Source organism: Lepidochelys olivacea, assembly GCF_965140295.1.
Source record: "Lepidochelys olivacea isolate rLepOli2 genome assembly, chromosome: 4".
NCBI lineage: Eukaryota > Metazoa > Chordata > Testudines > Cheloniidae > Lepidochelys > Lepidochelys olivacea.
The window spans coordinates 138,840,179-138,864,523 of record NC_140414.1 but is presented as its reverse complement, the minus strand read 5'-3'; positions in this window follow the sequence as shown (position 1 = coordinate 138,864,523).

The window sequence follows — 24,345 nt, the reverse complement described above, 5'->3', positions numbered from 1 at the left end:
ATCTCAGAAAAGATGTATCAGAAAAGGAAAAGGTACAGAGAAGGGCAACAAAAAATGATGAGGGGTCTGGAACAGCTCTCATATGAAGAGAGATTAAAAAGACTGGAACTGTTCAGATTAGAAAAGAGACAACTAAGGGAGGGTATGATAGAGGTCTATAATATCATGACTGGTGTGAAGAAAGTGAATAGGGAAGTGTTATTTACCCCTCCACATAAAACAGGAGCCAAGGTTCAACCAATGAAATTAATAGGCAGCAGGTTTAAAACAAACATCAGGAAGTACTTCACACAACATACAGTCAAGCCGTGGAACTCATTGCCAGGGGACATTGTGAAGGCCAAAAGTATAACTGGGTTCAGAAAGAATGGCATAAGTTCATGGAGGATAGGTCTATCAGTGGCTATTCGTCAAAGTGGTCAGGGACGCAACCCCAGGCTCTGGGTGTCCCTAAACCTTTGTCTGCCAGAAGCTGAGACTAGGTGACAGGGGATGATCACTCAATGATTGCCCTGTTTTGTTCATTCCCTCAGAAGCATCTGGCATTGCCCACCATCAGAAGACAGGATACTGGACTAGATGGACAATTGGTCTGAGACAGTGTGGTCATTCTTATGTTCTGGATTTGAACTCATGTTGGAGATTTTGTGCAGAGCAGCTGTATCCCTGCATTTGCTAGATGAATATTTAAAATTCATGAAGCCAATAATTCTCTGTGAATGAGTGCAGGCAAAATAGGCAGCTCCATTCTAGTAACAGGGTGCTGTGTGTACAATCAGAATTGCATTGCACAGGAAAGATGTTCTTGTGGCTCAGGCATAGACTAGATTGTCAAGAAAACGGGGTGATATTGCTGAAGTCATTTTGGACCTGTCCACGCTTGAGGAAATTTTCTGAACAATTTTAAAACCAGCTCAGCTAAACTTATTTTCAAACCAATTTCAACCCTCCACCCTTACTATATGATCCCCTTTTAGAATGCAGAGACGAGGCTCCTTTGGTAATTGCTTAGTGAGCGTTCACACTAGAGAAACTGCTGGGTTTTTTTAGTTCCGAATATGGATTTAAATGACTGTTGCTTGTAAAATCTAGAATGTGCCTCTCCCCATGTCACAAGCATGAGCCCTGGCAGCAACTCTATATGAGGTGCGGGAAGTGCTGAACATCAGAAGAGATAGCATCAGCATCTTGTACCAAAGCGGCTCCACAATGAATATGTCTTTGAGTTGGTAATGGAAAAGATGAGCTTTATATTGTGCTTTCAGCGAGAATGCTTCCTACAGCTCCAAAGTTGGAAGAGTCCTCTTTTGGGACATCTCTCCCACCCCTACCTTGTACTACAGCTGGTTTCATTACCTCTAAACCATCCCAGATGGGCATTGAGTCTTGCCCTGAATACCTCCAATGAAGGTTATTTCACAAACTCCCCTATAAGCTAATTCCATTGCTTAAACAGAAATGAGATGATCTTTGAAGGAATGCTTTCTTAACCTACCAAATGAAACACCGAGCTGTAAAAAACAAACATTGCATCAGCTGAAAGGAGTTGAGGCAACCAAGCCCAGAGAGCAAAATGTCCTACAAACAACAAACCAAAAGGGATTTCCCTCTAGTGAGATCTTTTATACTGGTAGTATATATCCTGCATAGAGAAAATGTAAATACATGAGTAAGGCATAAAACCGTTCAAAGAAATACATGCCCTTTGTATCAGTTTCGCAAAATAAATAGCTATAAAAACAAATTAATGCCTGAAAAGAAATAAAGCTGTTAAGTGAATAAGTTACATACTTGCTATCTAGGCACTTTCAGTGCAGTAGTTAATGAACAGGGAACAAAACAAGTCCTGCATTTTTTTTTCTTTTCAGAGCTGTAGACAAGGAAAAAATATAAATGTAAAGTGAATTGAATAAGCCTTCATGTAATTTATTGGATTAATTTAAAAATACACCTCATAATGACTTCTTATCCTCTGAAAAGTTGCAGGAGATATTTAATGCCTGAAAGGCCTGATGCTGAGCAGTACTGTATGTTCAGTTATCGTAGGTCATACAAGATGAAGAAATAACATCCTTAAAAGGTTTTTGTGTCTCAGAAATGCACACATGGGTAATTTTCCCTGACATTTTAAAAATTTAATTTAGGGTTCTTAGGAAAGAGACATAATCATCAAATAGCAGCTCACTAACAAAAAAGGGTTTCCATCCATAGAAACCCCTTAATGGTTCTAAATGCAATGCTTATGCTGAAAAATTATTGACTTCACAGCCGTGAACTTTTAACACAATTTAATTTGTACATGGAGCAATATGCATCATTAATAATTTGCAATTTCCAGTTTGCTCGATGGTTTCTGCCTTGCATCTCAATCGCCTTGACCAAGCCATTTTGTGCTGTTTTATGCAGCCCTTAGATTGTATGCAATTTCCACAACCTGTTTTAACCCCATCACGTCCAGTTTGCACCGTGCTAATGCTGTTGGACAACAGTCTTATTAAATGGTGCTTCACACGGACAGTACATGCACCTGGTTGCTGTGATCTGCATTCAGCTTACAGGTGATTTTAATTGACAAAGCCCAAAAATGGTTCAGGAACTGGCTGCCTCAGGCTGTTCCAGAACCAGAAAGCAGTGGAGCAGTACATCCACACTAACCAGCTCTGTCAGGTGCAGTATTGTCTTGCATGCACAATAGCGGTCTGCTCCAACATGGAACCGTCATTGTTTCCTGGGTAGCTGTCCCATAGCTACATGATGTGGTATGTGTGAAAAGCCTTCTGGGAGTTTATGTCAAAAAGGGAGTGAAATTCCCATAAGTCCCTGCTTCTTCCAGGACAGTTTTTCATTAAAAAAAAAACAAAAAACCCACACACATTCTTTGTTCAGACAGACAGTGTTCTGCTGGAGCACCTACCAAGCATCTTTGGCAGCCCAGTGGAGGGCCAGAGAGCAAGACCCAGCGGGTATTAGTTTTCCTATTGCATTGTTCATGCCTTCCTTTGCCCCCAAGTGACTGGATCTGTGCAGTATTTCCAGATGAAGTGCAACCCTGGCTTTTGTGTCTGGACCATGCCCAGCATGCTGGGGGGCCAAGTATCCCCAGAACTTTTGACTGAGGAAAGAGACTTTTCTGTCCCTCTGTGGGGATCTCACCCTGACTTTACAGTGCATGAGAGAGACAGCATTGCCCACTGTGGAAAAAAAGCATAATGATTGCCCTGTGGAAGCTAGCTACACGAGTTACCAGTTGGCACCAGTGTGGGCCTGGGAAGCCCAGAATGAGTGGTGGTACCATGGAGGGCTGCATGTCATGATAAGGAGTTAGTATCAGGGGTGTCTGATGATGGAGAAAGAGCCATCACAGGACTGAGGCATATGGAGTGACTGAGCTTCCCCAGCTATGTGGGAGCTAAGGCTGAAAGCCATGTGCCCACGCTGTGTTTCCTGCACCAGCCCCAGGGGTAGACTGACCACAAAGAGAGATTGTTGATGGAAGCCATGGTGGATCATATGGCCAGTTCCGTGACATTTACATAGGATGGTCAGGCAAAATTAATGATGTTGGAATTTTTAAAAGCTCTGGATTTTTCAAGAGACACAAGCCCCAGCTTTCAATGCTGGCATTAATGGGGTGTCTGTCACCACAGTGGGTTTTTTGCTTTCTTCCCATTGTTGCCATGGCTCAGAAAACATCTTCTGGCTAGGCGCACCAGGACCGGTAGCAATTCACATATAAACTCAGCATGTGCAACATGGTGACGGGGGGATTGTGTTTTTAGAAAGTGTAGTACAAGGAGGTTGTTGATGCTTAGTGACAGTGCAATTGGTGGTGTGGCTGTTATAATATCTGCCTTTTGAATTTTATATACTATCTGGAGAAATATGGGGTAGATATTCAATACACTGTGGAGTGAGAAGACAGTGGGACTTGCTGATAATTATGCACAGGTGGAAAGAACCACCTGAGTCCATAGCTTACATCAACCCACCTTGCATTAAGGCAGCCAGCATGCATTAGGAAAGCTCAGTACACCTATCTATTCAGGGAAGGATTTGGGGGGATGAACACATGGACTCAGAATTAAGAGCCAGCTAATAGCATGGGTTGATAATTTTAAAATGAAAAAAGAAGACCTCTTTAAAAATGAGTTTTTCCACAAAAAAAAGAGGGGTTTTTTTCATGACATTTTTTCATGACATATTGTATTAATATCTTTTTCAAAAACATTATGGAAAGCATCACTGAAATGTTCCATTCTCCCCACCCCCCCCAAAAAAAATTCCATACCATTTTCAATTACTTTTTTTAAATACAATTTTTGAATTAAAAACTTTCTGGAACAGTAGCCTGTTTTGAATCCTATGAAATGGCAACAGATTTGAAATTCTTAGCAATTTATTTTTCATTTTCCTAACAGCTCTAACTGCGAACAAACATCATGGCTTGCTTTGCTAGTGACATTCAAGAGTAGCTGTGAAGTTTTTTTATTTTTCCCTAGGTCTGATTTACAAACAATCTGATCTAAGATGAGGCAGTCTGTGGAGGAATTAATTGGGGAATGCATTGTTTCAGCAATAAATATTATTAATTGTTGCTAACAACAAGTATCCCTGACTCGGGGATGGATTTATCTTTGTGGAAATGTTATGGATTTTTTATTTACAATTCTATATGAATTATATAATTTAAAGAAAGGTAGTTTGTGGAGGAATTAATTGAGATTGTATTGGTGCTGAAATAAAATACACTTGATGGACTCTACTCAGAGATAATTAATCATAATAAACTTTAATAAACACAAACAGATAAAGGCTGGCTGCAATAAGTAACCAGGTGGTACTGAGTGTTATCTTAGGAAGGCATAAATTGAGCAGTATAGGAACAGGAAATGCATGTCCCCTGGAGTCCAGTTTTCTTCCCAATGGAGTACAGACAATGGGAACACTGGAGTAGACTTGCTTTGAGGAAGGTTAACCACCGTGCAGAGCTCCACTGTGCCAATTCACACGGTTACTAGAAGTAAAGTGACCCACTGAACATACACTATTGTGAGTTGGGCCACAGAAGCCATCACAGCAGCCAGGAGGCAGCTGTACTGAGTAATTTCTTCCACCAAGCCTCTGTATAATCCTTCAGTGAACAGCCTGGTTGCTTGGACTGTGTGATGGGATTGAATCTGCCGGTCCCTCCGTAATGGTAGAAAGTCCTTCAGTTTGGCTAGTAAGGTTTTTATGTAAGTGGTAATGCCAGCTGAGTTCTAGAGAGCCTATTCCTGATTGTTTCAAAGTATGTTCTGGGGTTTTGACAGGGGAACAGTTCTGTTTGTATTATGATTTATATTAAATGTAGGTATGTGTGTGTGTATTTTGCTTTGCAGACATATAGTAAGGCAGTATCCCTGCTCTAATGAGGTAGCAATCCAGCAGAATAAATCTCGGCTTATTATCACTTTCTCTTGTGACTGGAGAAGAGTGAACTATTCTGAACTATCCAAACCTACTGTATCTGCTAAAAGTCTCTCTTGAGAGAATGCACCTGCTCATGAAACTTCTGCCACCATTCACAGCTAGAAATACTGTGAAAAAGATATTTTTGTGGTATTTTGGCACTTACAGATCTGATCCCAATTCCCTTTGCTTTGGGCCTGAAAGTGCAGAAAGATAAAGGACTTATCTGAACTTTAAAAAAAGAAAGAGAGGAACTTATGATCATTTCTAGAACTGAGTAATGGTTTGGCGAACTGTACTGAACCAATTCACCCTTCCATTATTATGGCTTGGTTAGGGTATAAACCCAAGTCATTATAGTTGTAAGGAAATAGTGTTAACCAGCTGAGCTGCCAACTAATGAAAGACACTGGGATGAGAAGGATTATCTTCATTGCTTGCTATGATGTTCTAAATGTTTCACTTATAAATAAAAAGATGAATAAAAAACTGCTTTGCCTCTTTGTAAAGAATAATCCATTTCTGAACAGTAGAGAGATAGAACCAATAGATTTCTTTAGAAATCTATTGGTTCTATAAAATTTTACTGTAAAAGCAAAGAGTATGATGGCTTTTCTATGTGCTTTTTGAAACATCCTTTAGAATTTCATAAAGAGATAATTTGCTATTAAATTCTGTAGTATGGCTAAAATAAAAACTCTACAGAAAGGTCAACCGGTTCTATTACATTCAGCAGAACTTCCCCATGTACTTTTTTTAAAGTAGCAGGTCAAAGTTTTCTAAACCTTTGTCATCTCATGTGTCTGGCTGGGTCACAGCTGTTTTCATCTTGCTTTTATGTTGCTCTGAAATCCTCCTTGCTTATGCATTCTGTGCCTACCTGAGTGCTGAAAACTCATTCAATCTGTAAGGTGTATGCCTGTGTTAAGTTTTGAATAGCTTGTGTAACTGGTAAGTCAAAGCAGTTCTATAATTCCTTTTGACTGGTTGGTATTTGTTGCAGTTTCAGTCCATTAAGCACATTCTCTTTGTCACATGGGAGATATGAGTTCAGTCGGCAAACTTATCTTAGTTTTCTAATGCAGCAACATATATTGAGCTTTTAACGTGCACTCATTTTAATTAGAAAAGAGAGTTTGTTAAAGACAAAAGGCCCATTTTCTCCCCTTTGTTTTACAGGAGGGACTCCTATTGAAGATAATAGGAGTTACCCTGGAGTAATAGATAGAATTAGGCCTAAAATGTTCAGACACATATCCAGTTTTCTTTAAAGCTGAACTCAGTCTGTCACTGTGTCAAAATCAGATGTTTCACTTTACCTGGGGTTCCTGTAATGCTTTTTTCTTTAATCCACTATATTTTATTTTGAATTTTAGGTTCAAATACATTCAAAGGACCTTATTTATCATCATATTACCATATCCCAGTTATTAAAGTTGTACCTAAAAGCCTCAATTAAGAAAGGGACCCTGTGATGGGTTAAAATGCCATCATGAGCTAGAAAGGGGTTTTTAGTCAATTATGCCACAGGTGCAATAGATGTACCTAATTTGTTGCTGCTGGGCCAGAGGGGCAGGACTGGGAGGTAGCAGGTGAGAACTTAATGGACACCTGGGACTTGTTAAAGAAGGAGAGTGCAATATGAAGGGAGGAATCCCAAGGACTCTGGAACAGTGCCTTTCACACAGTCGAGCAGGAACATCAGAGAGACTCCTCCTTAGAGGTCCATGCTCACCATGGGAGCTGGAGGAGAAGATGACTGAGGAGTAGCAGAAGGAGATTGAAGATGGAGCCCAGAGAAGGGTAGGTTTTTTGAGAGACTCTGATGACTAGTTTGAGCTTTTGTTGCCGTGAAAGGGTTGAACTTGGCTGCCTCTCCGCCAGAGGGCTGAATTGCACACAGAGGTAGATGACCTGCACGTGGCGCTAGAGATGCAGAGGATTATAACATCATGCCCTCGTGCAAGGGGGTGCTCTCATGATGGCTGTGTACCATAACGGTCCCCACTGTGCTAGGTTTGAAATCAGTGGAGAAAAATGGAGTGTAACCAAACTCACTAGCAGCGCCTCCTGCTGGTCACATCAGGAAATTAGCATTCCAACCTCTAGAGCACCCTCTTCAGGCTAGTCTCTTGCCTTGCTACTGGCTCCCGTATCCCTCCCAGGATTCTGGTACCCCTTTCTTCTGGGTGCTGCCCCCTGGCAGTACCCCACAGTTCTGGGTCTCTCCCTCCCAGGGGAATCCCCCACCCACTATCCCTACCTTGCCTCAGTTGTAGGCTCCTGCCAGTCACCAGCTAGCCCCCACACCCTAGGGCAGACTGCAGTATGAGCCATTCATCACAGGCAAGGTTGGGTTTGGACCAGCTGCCTCTACCTACCCGTGGCTGCCCCTGCAGCGCCCATACTTAATAGGCCTTTCCAGGCCTGCAACCTGGGGCTTTCCTAGACCAGAGCTCCCCAGCTCCCTTGGCCTTTCCCCAGCCCTGCTCCAAACTAGGTCCTCTAGTTAGGTCTCTGCAGCCAGGTCCCTCCCTCTCAGAAGTAGAGAGAGTGCTCTTCCCTGGCTTTCATAAGGCCTGCTGGGTCTGTTTGAGGCATGGCCCACAGCTGCGGCTGCTCTGCCAATCAGCCCAGCTCTTCCCCTGCCCTAGCCTTCTCCCAGGACTATCTTAAACCCCTCTGGGCCCAAGCGGGTTTTCCAATACGACCCCGCTACATGGAATCACACTGAAGTCCTTGGTGTAAGACTTGACTAAAATAGAAGTGAATCAGGCCCACAGTCTCGCTATTGAGTTTCACCTGGTTTGTCAGTGAACTACTAATTTAGCATGAATACAGTGCATAAATGCTCTGAAATTTGCTTGAAAGTTTAATAGATTTTAGTGACTCTTTTCCAAAACCTGATCTCAATTTCACATTTGTATAGATACATGAAATTAGGCAAGCTTGACACGGTTTCATATATATATATATATATAAAGCAATATTTTAGTGGCCAAAGGAATAAATGTAAGGCCTTATCCCTATTTAAGGCCTTATTTCCATTGAAGAAATGTTGCAGTTTTGAAATTCTGAGAATGTAAAAGCAAAGAAATTAAAAGTTAGGGAAAAGTTAACTGAGGATGTACTAATGTAACTTTGTAGATTCTAAAAATTTTAATTCTGTACGCATATCTCTGCCCACGTGCAGCCTGTTGACTGGAACCTATCTTACTCCCAACCTACATTGATCATACCTTGATCAAAAGTTGCATCTCAATATTTTTAAATATCCAATGTGAAATTAGTTTGGTGGTCTCTGCATGCTAGCAGTCACCAAAATTGCTTTGTAATCTCGTTGACTGTCTGAGGACACCGGGTATACAGACTAATTGTTTGACCTTGTTCACATTGAAGTTGGTTCCAAAACTCCTGTTCATATCAGGAGACCTACCTAATGGGCTTCTGACCCCTGATGGAGGCTTCCTCTGGAGCAGGGCTGACAGATGGCAACCCTGTCTTCTGAGGCTAAAGAGATCATCTGTCTCTAGCACTTTGCACTTTTCACAAGCGGTACATTTACACAGATATTTAATCAAATATGTGCATGTTCATGAAAAAGGAACTAGTGGAAGAGAAAATGCATTCAGGGAAAAATTACCCACAAATCACAAGGTAGATTCTCCACAGGAATGCAGGTTTTACCACACCAGGTGAAAACATTAATCTATGAAGCCTAGCATACCCTGTCACTGGTAGTGGGAAATAATCAGGGGCTGCAAGGAAGATGGAAATAATCTACAGTGCAGTAGGTCAATTATCTGATATTAGAGGGCACTTTAATCTAGTATCCAAAGAAATGACAAGATTCAATGGCTGGAAGTTAAAGCTAGACACATTCTAACAATGGCATATACTTCAACAGTGATGGTAACTAAGCATTGGTACAGCTTAACAAGGGATGTGAGGATGGATTCTCTGTCTATCCCGAAGTCTTTAAATCGACACTGGATACTTTTTTTCAAAAGATCTGCTCAAGTTCTACTAAAAGTTACTGGACTTGCTTCAGAAATCACTGAGCAAAATTGTCTGACCTATTTATGTTGGGCAGGAGGCCAGACTCCATGATTATGGCTCCTTCTGGAAAAATCTATGGCTGATATTCTGATCCCATTTAATAATAATAATTATAATAAATAATAATACCAATATTTCATATAGCACTTCTTAATCAATAGATCTCAAAATCTGTAATGAAGGAGATTAGTGTCATTATCCCCTGTTTACAGATGGACAAACAGAGGCATAGAAAGGTGAAAATGACTTCCCAAGGTCACCAAGGAATAAAACCCAGGTTTCCTGAGTCCCAGTCCAGTGGTTTACCCACAAGACCGCACTTCCTAAAGCCATTGGGAGGTTTGACTTCACTTCCCTACAGCCAGGATTTTGCCCTTTATATGTAAAACATTTATTCCGCAGTGATCATCTTATGCAGAGGAGAATGGTCAGATTTTCATCTCCTTCAAGGCTTGAGAGCCCTACTGTGAAAGATGAGAACAATACACCTGCTCACCCAAGTAAGTGACTTTTCAGTGGCAAGTCAGATTTAAGAGCTTTGTAGTACGTAATATTCAGCAACTGGGAGATAGGAAGGAAGGATTCATGCAAGGAGAGAGATTATTCTATAAAACATACTTGCAGGAGACACCCACATAAATCAGAACTAGGACTCGGATAGGGATTTGCTGCATTGCAGATAACTCACATAGATACTCATTAGACACTTCTGATTTCATTTAATAAAAATACACCCATCTAAACACATGTATGCCCAGGGGGATATTTCCATCTATATCGATTGTTTCCTGTAGAACAAGACTGATACAAAGTTATAATTGTAAACCTCTGTTTGTTTGCAGTGATGTTGGAAAAATGACTTAGGGCAAATGTACACTTAAAACACTGCATCAGTGCAGCTGTAAGGTTTCACTGAAGATGCTACCATGCAGATGTAAGTTTGTAGTGTAGACCTGGCCTAACAAAACCCACACGAACTAAGGATGGGTAAATCAGATGTAATAAAACCTAACCAGACCATTTGCCCTAAACATGAACTAAAAATGGTGGTGTGTTTGTTTGTAGTCTGAGACCAGAATCTAATACTCTTCTTCTTCACACTGAGGAAGATCTTACTCCACACACAATACTCTAGTGTCACAGGGTGAATGTCCCCTTTTAGAGGGAGCAGAATCAAATGTGACTGATTAGCTGCCTCCCAACTGGGGTTAAAAGAAGGCAGCTGGGCCATATAAAAGAAAAGGGGCAGGTGAGAGCTGCCTGTGATGGACAGGGAAGCTGCAGAAAGGGAGCTATTACTAGAAGACAGCAGAGGGGCTAACTTGCTGAGCTGGAGCGCTAGCCCTGGGAGGCTGAACTGGGCTGAATTGCTGGCCTGTGTTTGGGTGGAAGAGTCATGAGACTGGCCAATCTCAGGTGGATGGCTTGGGGAACGGGGCCCTGGAACAAGGGCAGAAAGGAACGGGGAGCTGAGTGCTGGTGGACTTATGGGAGGCTGATCAGGAAGTGGTGTCCCTGGAGAGGGGAATGGAAAACCACTCTACCTTTCTCTGGTTTACGGTCGGAATTAGGAGAACAGTTTTACTATTGTATGTTTACATGAATATTTATAGTCAGCGACAGAGACGGCTCTTTTATGGCTGGACTGAGGGGAAAGCGAGGCAGGTGCGCTACTTGTGCCGTGGCCTTCTGCAGGGAGGGTGCTCCAGATGGGGGTAGCCCTATCACTGGCCACTCTAAAATCCAGATTAGATGTTTCTCTAACAAATTATTTGGGGGAAGTTTTATGGCCTGTGCTATGCAGGAGGTCAGACTGGATGATCACAGTGGTCCCTTCTGGTCTTGTAATTTATGAATTACACCTGGGTTTCAATTTAGTGCAGTAGTCTCAGAATCTGGCTTGTTGTAATCATTTTTTGTGAGCCCCCTTAGTATAGGCCATCATTTATTTGTACAGCAACGTAATCATCCATAGTATTTTACATACAAAGGAGAGACATTTTCCCTGCCCCAATGAGCTTATGATATATGGGGCAAATTCTCCAGTTTCGTTAATATTAATGGAATCACTTGCTTGATTAAGGAGTTTAGGATTTAGCCCTCTGTTATTAGATTATTTATACTTATATTGTTGAGAGATTTTTGTCTTAATTTGTCGTGGCATAAATGAATCACTGATTTACAAGACTGGGGGGGGGGGGACCTTTTCCTAAATGCAGGTCACTCCATAATTGCGCGAACCAGTGTTTTGAATTGGCTTCCATTCAAGTTTTTGACTTGCATGACAGGGATTCCGATGGTGTCACTGCATTTTGTCCTAATAGAAGGACCAGCATAAGGTTATAAAGAAGCCCCAATATCAACTGAACAGGAGTAAGTGTTCCTGCATCATAGAATCTCTGGGGACAAGTGGGTGTTATAAGGTGAATCAGACAGGTTACAGAGGCATGCCAAGGTAAAGGGAAATACAGTATTCCTCGTTCCTACATCACTGGATCCTGAGATACACTGTATGTAAGTCTGCCCTTTTGATATATTGTCTCTATCTCTGGGTTGCCATAAGATTATAGGTAACCAAATCAGACACACAAGAATAGGGAAAAACTCTGAAAGATCAGAATAGAATCCAAAGGATGTTACATGGACAAACAAAGTGCTTTATTGTTTGACTCATTAGTCATGGCTTCAGTTATACCCTAAGGATGTAAAAAGGGACATGATCAAGCTGGAAAATTGAATCTGATATCTTCCACTAGGCCATGTATCGCTGCTTGAATGAATGCTGCAGTATGATTCCCAATCCTGTACAGCCTTAAAAATGCATAATCAAGATCTTAGAGTAGCATGCAGAAGAGGCTTAAGGGAAGTATGTAGATTTTTCAGTGCTTTCCTTTTCCCATCTTCCCTTTGGCTGCTGTTAGCTATAGGGCAATTACTGTAGATAAAATAATACTGTACATCTGTTTCCACTTTCCCTCTTTCATACCATGCACCCAGAATCTACAAATGCTGGAAATAGATATCAGTAGGTGGGCTGCTGATTGTTCTGTTGGTCCCACTAAATTAATCTACAAGTAAATTGATATATAGGGTTACATTCATAAAATGAAGGAGTACTTGTGGCACCTTGAATGCACTTGAATGCATCCAATGAAGTGAGCTGTAGCTCACGAAAGCTTATGCTCAAATAAATTGGTTAGTCTCTCAGGTGCCACAAGTCCTCCTGTTCTTTTTGCGGATACAGACTAACACGGCTGCTACTCTGAAACCATTCATAAAGTGATGCATACTTTTGTGTGCTAACTTCCTAGCCACTGCTTTAAGAAAACAAACTGCCCTTCAATGTGTTCATTATTGTGCTAGCCTTTTGAATTCTTGCGGAATACTGGAACTCCCCTAGGGTTCAACTAATATATTTCCTGATTCCTAAACTGCTTTAAGAGCGAGAATTGAAGATAACCAATGAATCCTCAACCTATTGTGAAACATGTGAGTTTTGCACGTTCAGTATTTTGTTGTGTTAAGGTAGCAGCACTGAACATTATCTCCTGAATCAAATGAATAAAATTGTGAATCCTAAAATACTCCTGTTACCTTCTCAGTTGTGAGTCAAATTAAATAATGTCACACTTCCCTTACAAACATGCAAGTCAGAAGTGACATCTTTCACAGGACTAATTTAAACCAAATGAAATAATTACTCTGAAAGACGTTCAGAGTCTACAATTTTCGTTGAGGGGGGCAAGAAGGTCAGTTTTTTGTTTTTTAATTAGTAGTTCAATACCTACAGAAATTTGTTTGCATTGCCCTTCGCCAGATATTCTGGGTAAATTGCAGAACTGTGGTAAATAGTTTAGAAACACAGTTAGGTCTCTTATTTTCCTTCTCTAACTTCTATTAGTGTCTGGCTGGGGATACTGAGGTTTGGTCTGCATTAGAAAACTGATCAGTTTAAGCCCCTAGAACTTTTGAGCCCACGCACAAAAACATCCCAATGGTCTATACATGTAATGTAAACAACCAGTTAGAACAACTGCCTTTTGACAGGTTTGCTAATCAGTTAAACTTTAACATATGCAGTTCTAAGCTAGTTTAGTGCCAATGTGGATGCTGGAAAGCTGAAATAGGTCAAGTAGTCCTCCAAATACCCAACCAGGGAGCATTGGTGGCTTTGCAAAATCTCCCAGAATGCATGGCTTCTGGGAATGGAGTTAAAAATTGTGGAATAGGGTCCCAGAGGAGATGTTTGGGGCAGCACTAGTGTAAGCAAAACTTACACCAATTCAGAGTGGCTAATGTGAATGCACTGGATTGTTTGTGCTTAAACCAGTGCAATAGGTTTCAATACAAAGGTTTGTTCCCTCAGTGTAGACAAGGCTTGATTGTTTAAAGTCAAGCTCTAATTGGTCGGCTGGTGATGTCACACATGTACATCATCAGTGAAACTACCCAAGCCCAGGGGTTACATGCAGCACCCTGTAACAGGACATTTGGTTCAGTGGCCATGGCCCTCACAACTGTGAAAGGCACTGTGGCTACCGGAAGCACAGTGTCTTTCAGAGAGAACTTGGAGAGTTCTCTGCACGAGCTGCAACAAGGGGCTGTGCTCCAAAGCTGCAATCAGAGAGGGAAAATGGTGTTAAAAACACTGGTCTTGTGATTAAGGCACTGAAGTTGGATGCAGAAGGTCAGTATGCCTGGCTGTACTACAAAGTTCCCATGTGACCTTGGGCAGATCACTAAATCTCTCTGTGCCTCCATTCCCAATCTGTAAAATGGGGATAATAATACTTTTCCTTCTCCTATCCTTTGTCTGCCCTGTCTACTTACAGTCAGTTCTGCATGGCAAGTCTGTCTCTCAGTGTTTCCAAAGAGCCTAGTACAGTGGGGCTCTGGTTTCCATTTGGGTTCTTAGATACTATTGTAATGCATTAAACTATGACCACTGTCTGTGGTGCTGTCCCCCATATAGTGGGGGCTAGGTCAACTAGAGATCAATGAACTTGCCATAGGGTTGGCTAAGAGAACTGGGTCTTTCGGCTCAGACAGTAGCAGTTCATGCTTTAAAATCTAGAGATCAAAAGTTCAATCCATACTGCTGGTGACCCAGCTTGGGGCACCTGCATTACATACACAATAATAAAATTCCCTGACCTTGGTGACTTATGTATTTCAAATTGCTTGGATAAGCTTCAGAAAAGCTTTAGGAATTTTAATTTTTTGGAGGTTCACCTGCCATTGATGGATAGGATGTAAAGTCCATAATTTTGCTCAAAGCACAACTCCTTCCAGTACCCATCAAGTCTGTCCTTTAAAAAGCTAACCAATATAGGCTAGTCATCCAGGGATACTCAGTGAGGAAGACAGGCTGAGTTTCGCTGTCCAAAAGGAAGAAAGGGAACTCCAAGGCAGAGAGGGTCAATCTCAGGCAGTATTCCATCAATTCACTTTGCTGTTGGTCTGTTCAATGCCAACTGTTTGATCTCTCTGATTAGGGACTTGGGTTTTGCTTGACATCAGTAGAGAGAACCAGGGCCGTTATAGACATTTTAAAAAAAAGCAGCAGCAGGGGAGATGAAAACAGATCACAGGAGGCAAAAATGAGAGTAATAGAATAGTTAGATTAAGAAGGAAACTACAATAGAGAATAAATGACTGAGCAAGTAGAAAGCAAGGAGTCGACTTGGGGGTGGGGGACAGGGTGAAGCAACACCCCCTATAGTAGCAACTTTGGCTATTAAGGCTTTTTCTTTTTTTATACAGTTTCCAATCTAAAAACTGACTTTGAAAAAAACTTGTAACAGCTAAGCCCAAATATCATGGCAGCTCCCTTCTCAGGGCACTTAAGAAAGGTGTGGTGAGGGGAGCAGTTGCAATGAAGGAACGGACCCTGTATCTCTAACTCAGTTTGTCGTTGGAGATCATGGCAAAGGACCTTTCAGCGATTTCAGGAATGCAGGAGCAGAGTCCATGGAGAGAGAAGGAAGGGCAGGAATTAACTGAGCAAGTCATGAGCATCAACAGGGCTGCTAATGACCCCGTTGATGCTCCGGGATGAATATCATAGAGAAGTCCATCAGCATATCAATAGGGTTTTAAATAATGGGCAGTAAATAAGGCCTGGGGCCACACAATGAATGATGAGGATGAAAAGAAGTGAGCACCATTCAGCCTGTGCCCTGAAAGAAGCAGGGGTCCTGTAGAAAACATAGTGTGCAATCATATAAACAGACTGTGTTATGCACAAGGAGGTTACACAGGCAACATTATTTCTGGCATTTTCTCGTTTTTGAGTGCTTGCCTTTACAACCTTAACCATGTTGTTTTAATATAGGGCTTCCTCATGTAAACTGACTTTTTTTTTTTAAGAAAATTTAAAACCCCCCAGAAATTCCATCATATGGAACCATCTTGACCCCCACATGGATCAGCAGCAGGGCTGGAGGCCTTTAAATGCACATCACAGACCTCTGCCACTTAAGCTAATTCAATAACTGGTAACATTACTAGGCTGTCTTTCTCTTTATGGACCAGGCACTGGTGCCAGGGGGCTATTTGCTGACTGAAGGGGAATGGTGAGAATCAGGAATCAGGTTCAATTCCAAGTTCCAGAAGGGAATGCGACCGAGTAGCTATAAACCCTATTTCCCCTACACTTCTGATTTTTCTCCCCTACATAAGAAGCTTCTGTCCATATTTCCCCTGGTACCTTGATTTACCCCCTACCAGCTTCTGGCCCTGTCCCCCTCTGCTCCTACCCCATCCCTTGACTCCTTTATTCATAGATCCTTTTTTCCTCTCCCAGCCCCTTCCATCTCCAGTCCCTGGGTCCACAGTTTCTGATCCTATGCCCCTCCAACTCCTCCAGAGCCATAACTGGATGCAGCATGTTAAGTATAGATGAGCTCTTCAGAGAATTTAGCTTTCAAATGCTAACAAGACTCTATTGTGCATGTGTGAACCACAATTTTCAAAGGCTTATAATTTGGACAGGTTTTCATGGGGGTGGTTGAAGACACATCACTAACACCAGGGGGAATTTCAAACTTCTGATCCTGCTCCAAAATATGGAGGCACCAGTGCTTCTCAGCAAAATGACTGAGAGAATTTGTATCATGGACAAAATGATGTATTGTCCCCTCATCTCCCTCTCAGAAATGGCTGGCCCATTTTGTATAAGACTTTCTGAAAATGTTCAAACTGAAGCAGTTAACCAGCCTGGGAACCTTCATCTTGAACAGTTTAAGTTGGGTAAAATTATAAGCAATTGAAAAGACAGTCTTAAAATGGAAAGTGTTAGGCAACGTTAAGTGTAGGTATCATTCCCTGAGCTAAAGATTCTGGCTTGCTGACTAGGAAGCCCTTCTCTTCTGGTAGGTTTCAGAGTGGTAGCCGTGTTAGTCTGTATCAGCAAAAAAAGAGGAGTACTTGTGGCACCTTAGAGACTAAAATTTATTTGGGCATAAGCTTTTGAGGGCTAAAACACACTTCTTCAGATGCATGGAATGGAAAATACAGTAGGAAGAGATATATACACAAAACATGAAAAAAAAATGGGTGTTGCCATACCAGCCGTAACAAGCCTAATCAATTAAGGTAGGCTATTATCAGCAGGAGAAAAGAAATCTTTTGTAGTAATAATCAGGATGGCCCATTTCAAACAGTTGACAAGAAGGTATGAGTAATGGTAGGGGGAAAATTAGCATGGGGAAATAGTTTTTACTTTTGTAATGACCCATCCACTCCCAGTCTTTATTCAAGCCTAATTTAATGGTGTCCAGTTTGCAAATTAATTCCAATTCTGCAGTTTCTCATTGGAGTTTGAAGGTTTTTGTTGAAGAATTGCAACTTTTAGGTCTGAAATTGAGTGACCAAGGAAGGTGAAGTGTTTTCTGACTGGTTTTTGAATGTTATTGACATCTGATTTGTGTCCATTTATTCTTTTGTGTAGAGATGTACAATGTACATGGCAGAGGGGCATTGCTGGCACATGGTGGCATATCACATTGGTAGATGTGCAGGTGAAAAAGCACCTGATATGAAAGCAGCAATTCAACAAACAAAAACTTCAAAAACAGACTCCAAGGAGAGACTGCTGAATTGGAATTAATTTGAGAACTGGATACAATTAACTTAGGCTTGAATAAAGACTGGGAGTGAATGTGTCATTACACAAAGTAAAACTATTTCCCCACCCCCTCTGTTCCTCACACATTCTTGTCAACTGCTGGAAATGGCCCACCTTGATTATCACTACAAAAGGTTTCTCCCCCCTCCCCACTCTCCTGCTGGTAGTAGCTTCACCTTACCTGCTCACTCTTGTTAGTGTGTATGTTCTCTGTGTATATAAATCTCCCCACTATATCTTCCACTGCATGCATCTGATGAAGTGAGCTGTAGTTCACAAAAGCTTATGCTAAAATTTGTTAGTCTAAGGTGCCACAAGTACTTTTCTTGGCTGCTACTCTGAAAAGAGCTCTCACCGTGTCCCGTTGGGTTCAGCCTCCTGGTCCTGCTCCCCAATGAGTCAGGACCACTTCAAGCTGGTATAACACCCATGGTCTTTATTCCTGTGTCCGGTCCACACCACCAAGCTCCAACTATTTACAGATTATTTACAGGTTTGGCCTAGCACAGGCCTCAGTTGCAACCAGGTAGCAGGCACCTGGCTCCTTCTGAGCCTACTTTCCCCTCCTGCTCTCCATGCCTACACTGATTACCACAGACTCACTTCCTGCCAAGCTTTTAGCCCCTGTTAACGAGGCTGGCAGGTGTGGCCAGTTTCCAGGCCAGGCCTAGCTAGTGGCCCAGCCCCAACCCATTACCCCTGATAGGGGCTGGAGTGGCAGGAGCCCTGCCTCACCAGCCCAAGGTTTCAGATTGTAACAAAACATGAAACCAGGCAAGTTTCTTTCGTATAGGCCTTGTCTTCAGTGCTTAAAAAAAGGGGTGGTTTTTGAACCTCAGGGTAACTAACATGCATGAGCTAACTTGAGGTAAAAATGCAGTGAAGACCAACCAGTTTAGTTTTACTGTGAGATAAACTGCTGTATTCCCCAGCCGGGGCAACTTTATCTTAAGATAAAATTAAATTTTACTTTATTAGATGCTCTCATGCCTTGTGACATATGAGGCAACCCACACTTTCCACCTCCATCTATCCAATGCCATATTTCTTGCTCCATTAAAACTGAAGTGTCTGGCCTTCATTATGTTGTTCTGCCTCAGTGTAGCTCATGCCATTAGTTATTCCGAGATTAAAAATACACCTTTTTTTAGCAGTGAAGACAAAGCTTTAGTTAAATATCCCCCTGTGGAGAGGGTCTGTCCCAGGCTGGTACAACGTTTTAATCTTGCTTAAATCCTCAGAACAGGATTTAAGCAGAAGCTGGTGGTTCATAGGGGTTTTTGGTGGTTCTTTGCACAGGCGTGGACTTGGCCCTGTATGTGCAAGGATATCAATAATTTACTCTCTAGAAACAATTCAAGACAACAGAAGACATTATTGTGTTGATACAGTGAACTGCATGTTTTTTTTTCTTTTTCAATGAGCTTTACAAGGACAGCTTTCAGAGTAACAGCCGTGTTAGTCTGTATTCGCAAAAAGAAAAGGAGGACTTGTGGCACCTTAGAGACTAACCAATTTATTTGAGCATGAGCTTTCGTGAGCTACAGCTCGCTTCATCGGATGCATACAATGAAGTGAACTTTAGCTCACGAAAGCTTATGCTCAAATAAATTGGTTAGTCTCTAAGGTGCCACAAGTACTCCTTTTCTTTTTGAGTAAGGAAATGGACTGCAGCTATTTGTTTCTCCTGTGTCCAGGGCAATGGGATTTTGTGTACCTCTTCCCACCCTGTAAATGAACAAGATTACACCAAGAATATACTTGAATGATATCAACTATGTATAAGAGGTTTGGAAAACATGCCCTGAGGAAAGGCTGAAATAATTGGCCATGTTTAGGCTGGAGAAGAGATGGCTGAGGGGAGGACACGATAAGTCTTCATATATGTAAAAGTCTGTTATGAAGAGGGTAATGATCAGTTGTTCTCCATGTCCATGGGGGTAAGACAAAAAGTAATCCTCCTAGTCTGCAGAAAAGGAGATTTAGGTTAAATTTTCTAAGTATAAGGATAGCTAAACACTGGAATAAGTTTCTAAGGGAGGTTGTGATCCTCACTGGAGGTTTTTAAGACAAACACCTGTCAAGGATGGTCTAAGTATACTTAATCCTGCCTCAGCATAGGGGGATGGACTGGATGATCTCTTGAGATCCCTTCCAGCTCTACACTTCTATGATTTCTCATCGAAATAGAAACAACCATGTAAGGCCTTGAATAGTAGCTAACCACTTGGCCCAAAGAGGCAAAATTATTTAAGCCCTTAGTGGAAAATACTCAGCATTTCTGCATTTAGCTTGGGGGAATGAGGCTGTGTCTTCATTGCTGAAAGATCAGTATGTTGGCTGCTCGATCCTCACTCTGCTTCTTATTGGTCTCCTGACACCACCTACAAATACAAAACCAATGCAGCCAATTGAATCACGCTTGGGGCTGTAAAATAATCACACAATGACAGGACATACTACCATCCCACAATTCCTGATGCTTTCCTTCTGCTTTTCTGAGCTAAATCAAATAAGATGATGATAGATTAAAGATGGGCACACTTGCAGACAGCAACCAAATACAACTACATTTGAAATGATAATGGCTTGAATTTGGTTACCAGGAGGGTAATCCAAACTGTATATAAAGCGGTATTAAGAAGGGCAATCAGATTAAAAAAAAGTATGAATAATATCCTCAGCTTCCCACTGCATGCATCTTTTCTCTAATCACATGATTATCTAATCACATCTTTGCATCTTTTCTCTAATCACATGATAACTGAATGTTCTCCCACAGGTTATTCAAGAATAAAATGACTTTGTGTGGTACACGTACCCTGTGTTTGTGATTGGATGTGTCTTCTTGAGGAGATTAAGAGCAGTGGAATATAAAGCAGGATCAATGCCTTACTGTGTAAAGTAGTTGCACAAGTTAATTGTGCATTTTAAATAAACATGTTGTTTTTCACAATAACTACATTGGAAACAATGACGATTGGACAGCAACGCCTGGAAACGTGATTGTGTTATTTCTTGATTACATCATACCACAGTCTGTTTTTGTGTGTGTAATTTTTCTCCCTTTAGAAAAACAAAAGCAGTGTAAAAATGGAAATAAGAATGAAATGGCACACAATAATATCACAATATACATAACCACCTTTGGAAAACAGGGTCTAATTGACTTCTCCTTCTAATCTAAAACTTTTTAATAATAAATACCAAGATCTTATATAGCACATTTCATCCAAAGTTCTGAAACTTTACCACGGAGGTCAGTATCTTTTTCCCCATTTTACAGATGGGGAAATCTGAGGCACAAAGTGGGAAATAAACCTACCCAAGGTCACCCAGAAAACCAGTGACAGAGCTGGAAACTGAACCCAAGCAAAAGCCCATGTTAATCTCAATGGGATTATTCCTGATTTATTCTAGCCAGAGAGAAGAACTGGCTGAAGTCTATTTTCCTTATCTCATGGTCAATTTTGCAGGTACACTCCAGCTACATTGTGCAGCTCCAGTGACGCAAAGTTGTATCTCAGCTGAGCATGAGCTTAAAGTGTGATGCTGCAGCAAAAAAAATAAAGCAATATATTAATAGTATGAATGTATTAACCGTATAGGTCAGGGAAATGTTTTTTCACAACTTCTTTTCAAAATGCAGATTCAGTGACACTGAAAACATTTTGAAAATTCATGTCAATTGTATTGAATTGTTGTTGGTTTTAATGGAAATGTTTTGCTTCACTGCTTTCAAAATAAAAACAATTTGATTTATTTTTGTTTCTGGATGACTTTCCATTTCAACATTTCCTCTAACTTTATTAGAAAATGAAAAATGTTAAATGCTCAAAATTAAAATGAAACATTTTGGTTTGAGTCCATCAAAATATTTCACTTCACCTGAAATGTTTTTGTTTGCTGGGGGAAAAAAAAAAAATCTGTTCATCCTGAAATGATTTTTTTTGCAGCGCTCGATTCACTGTGTGGAATTCTATGGCCTTCTGTGGTGTTATGAAGGCAATCAGACTAGATGATCAGAAACATTTCTTCCAGACTGAAAATTCATTAATGTAGACTACTATCTCCCATTTATTTGGATTAGAGTCAAATAGATCTCACTGTTGCATACAATCTCCTCATTTCACTGGAATTCCAGAGCACTTGAAAATAACCCAAGTCTTAACAGATTAAATAAATCAACAAATCAATAAGAGATTCCACACCCAAGTCATTATAAAAACTAGCCGAGTTATGGCATTCTGCAGAAATCAGTGAAGTGACTGAAGATAGTTAGCTCTAGTAACTTGTTATGTCAGCCCTCCGATTTTAATAGGCTGTGTCATAGAAGGTTAAGTTTTACAGTTTGAAAAAAAGCAGCAGAAGAAGAGTCAAACTTCTTGGGTTCTATTCCTATCTTCATCACGGAGTGTAAGGAAATCACATAGGGCCAGATTATGGACCACTTGCGCAGACTAGTGGGTACTTATTCATGTGAGTAATGCCCTTGAAGTGAACAGGCCCACGTATGAGTCATCAGTTTTAGTAATTGCTGTGCAATCTGTCCATTAGCGTCTTTGCAGCTGAGATTCTGCCATGTATAAAATGGCTAGAACAGCACTTACCTATGCCGCAAGGGTGTTATGAGACACAGTTAATATTTGTAAAGTTCCTTGTATCTCTAGTGCTGCTCCAGGCTTTGGTGGTAGAATTCCAGAGGCCTTGCTTAAGCTGACCCAGATAGCCAAAGGGCAAAGACAACATGAGGTCAATTTTTCCCCTAAGGTATCCCTGCTTGAGCTCTAGCATTTAAGGCAATAACCCATTCTGTGGGACCTTGTGGCTAGAGGAAGAAGGAGAGAGGTTTTTTTTTTTTTTTCTTTTGAGAAGCTATTCCAGCTATGCTGCTAGAAAACCTGCAAAATAAAGATGGGTGTGTGGAAAAGGAGTAACAACCTACTCCAAGCGTATTTAATTGTTAGGAGTTTGCAAGACATTACTAATATGATGTGAGGGAAAAATCCTAGTAAATCCCAAATTCATGTTAAGGAAGAGATGATCCCTTTAAAATAAAGGTTTGGATTGTCAGTATTGCTCCCCACCCTTTGTGCTGCTCAGGCTACAGAGATGACCTTTAACCTGCCAGCTGGAAATACCACTGTGTAGAGGTCTGTCAGGTGGAGCACATTGAATGGCGGGAGTGTGATGTGCTCCAGAGACTCCCAAATAGGATATGGTCCCTTGGGGACCATAGCCAGCTGGCATAGTTTAGTGCAGTCTCCAGGCTGTTCTAACCTTTCTTCAGGGTCGGGGATTGACCAAAAACAAAGCAAGGTGCTGCTGTGACTGGCTCCCTGACAGCTCTTCCTCTCAGTTTTGCTAGCAGAGGCTGAAAATTACAAAGAACCTGGTCCCTGAGCTGCATCCTACTGAGGCTGCCAACATGGGTATAAAACGGCTGATTTATCTAGATAAATGAGGGATTTAGTAGGATTTTTAAAGTAATTTTTATTTGACATTAGAGAGGATCATCATGGCAAAACTTTTTAGTGAAGGTTTTTGTGGGCAGAGAGATGTTAATAATCTGTGAGCAGGCAAAAATGAAAGGGCAAATTTTCTGCCTTGCATCAGTAAGCAAATCCAGGTACAAAAGAACTCGAGATGAAGAGAAGCTGCTGCCTACTGTTTTGAATATCAGTAGCACCATTTAGATTTGTTTTGTTGTTATTAAAAATACCAACTACACTATGAGATGCTGCATGGGTAGATCTCTGAGAGGAGTGATAACGGAGTAGCTCCATAAAGCAGACTACTTGCTGTCCGAACAAAATGATCAGATTAAAAATATGTTTCTCCTTAATATGATATGTGTAAAGTGTTTACTTTTAATTTGGAGGAGCAGATGATGTGCAAGAAAATTATTCATGATTGATGTAATCACTCCTTCCCTTGCCAAGATAAGAACACAGTTTTACAATGGATAAGATATTCATATTCACCACATAATAAATATTTCTGAAGGTTTTTCCTTATTAACAGGAGGAAATGAGAGCGCAGACAAACTTGGGAGTTTAAATCCACTTTTATGGATAACTATTTGATCAGTTTCCAAAGCAATTTTTACAATATTTTATTTGTATTTCTGCATGGAATTGGTAAAGATCTTTTAAAAAACTAAGAAGAAAAATATATAAAGAGAACGTTATACTTGCAACGTTAAGTGCTCAGAAGGCAGAAAATGCTAAAGTTAGGGTCACCCATATAACCTTAATTTTGCCCCCTTGTGCTAATTCATGACAGTGCTGGCCCAGATGCTCAACTGGTATAAACTAGTATATCTCCATTGGCTTCAAAGCAAGGGACAGCTCTTTACCTTAAGTTTTTAATTACATGATCCCAGACTGTTTCTCAAATAATATAATATTGAGAATTTCCATATTCACCCCAAACCCTATGTATATTTCTTCCTTCCAATCCCTACACCCTATGGAACAATCCCTCCTCAGAACCTGCCGTCCCCATAGGGTAGTCTACACCGCAGCTGGAGGTGTAATTTCGAGAGCTGATTGAGCTAGTGCTCTAAAAATAGCAGTGGCAAAGGCAGCAGCTTGGGCTAGCAGCCTGAGTACATACCTAGCATCTTGTACAGGATTGTACTCGGGCAGATAACCTGTGCCTGACATGGCCACACTTCTGTTGTTAGGACCTAGCTCGATCAAAACCTG